Raw genomic sequence first — 1,326 nt, forward strand, 5'->3', positions numbered from 1 at the left:
AGTTAAGAAGGCAAATGACACTCTTGGATGTATAGCCAGAAGCATGGCTTCCAGATCTAGTGAGGTGTTGGTACCATTCTACATGCCTCTGGTGCTCCCACAACTGGAGTGCTGCATCCAGTTTTGGGCTCCACATTATAGAAGTGACATAGCTAGGTTAGAATTAGTTCAGCCCAGGGTCACAAAAATAGTAGCTGGGTTGGGAGGGAGGACATATGAGGAGAGATTGAGGGAACTGGGTCTTTTCAGCCTGGGGAAGAGGACAGTCTGAGGGGATCTTTTAGTGACATAGGTATATGAGGGGATGTCATGTGGAGAAGGCCCATGATCTGTTCTTCCCTGCAGTGGAGGGCAGGATGCATTTCAATGGGGCAAAGCTCAAGGAACCAGGCTTCAGGCTGGATGTTCCTGACAGTTAGGACCCCTAGGATATGGAATGAGCTTCCAAGGGAGGTGGTCAAGGTCCCATCAGTGAGGGTGCTCCAGGAAAGATTGGAGAACCACATGAGTTGGAGCTGGTCAGATTAGATGCCATGGGAAGCCCCTTCTGACTCGCTTTTTTGTGTGCTTTTATTATTCTATCTGGAGGTAAATTTGTATGTGAATGTTTTGCCTTCACCAGGTCCCTTCTAAGGGTGAGTCATGCTCACACTATTGGTAGAAGCACAAAACTCATTGTTTCAGCAAAAATAGAACAAAACTTGCACAAAACCAGAGTTCAGAGTTCAGCAGAGATATGTGGATGATTTGCCTTCCCCAGATCCCAGTGAAGATTATGTAATTTCTACACCTCTGGTGGTGAAATATACTCCAGTGATTCAGGCTTTTGGAAGTAACAAAACCAAAGAAAAGCTGAAGAGCACAATCGGTTTCATGGATTTGTCATGCTTCAGTTTATTTATGGGGAAATGGGCTGATGAATGTTCCAATATGGGGATTTCCCCTGGAGCAGGCTTCAAACAACTTCCTCAAACTAAAATCTGAGGTAGTGTCTACCACTGCTTTGCTTTGTTCCAAAATGCCAGATGGAGCAGCTTGTCCTTTGAAATAGGAGACAGAGTGCTGTGTTGCTTCAACGTTCCATCAGACATTCTATAGCAATGGCCATATATCAAGAAGGCTACTATCTTCTCTGAAATTATGCCATTCCCTACAGATGAATGTTTGAGTTTTGTGATCCAAGAACTCATTACATTTCAATTAAGTTTGAGAGCCTCTGGTTCCAGTGTGACTCCATCCAGTGGTGTCTTCTCCACAGGAGCTCTGAAACCTGCAAACTTCATTCTGGGACAGATCCTGAGGTGGAGGAAACCCTGACTACCTGTA

Source organism: Varanus komodoensis, unplaced genomic scaffold (genome assembly GCF_004798865.1).
Source record: "Varanus komodoensis strain SLA01 unplaced genomic scaffold, ASM479886v1 scaffold1665, whole genome shotgun sequence".
In the NCBI taxonomy this organism is placed as follows: domain Eukaryota; kingdom Metazoa; phylum Chordata; class Lepidosauria; order Squamata; family Varanidae; genus Varanus; species Varanus komodoensis.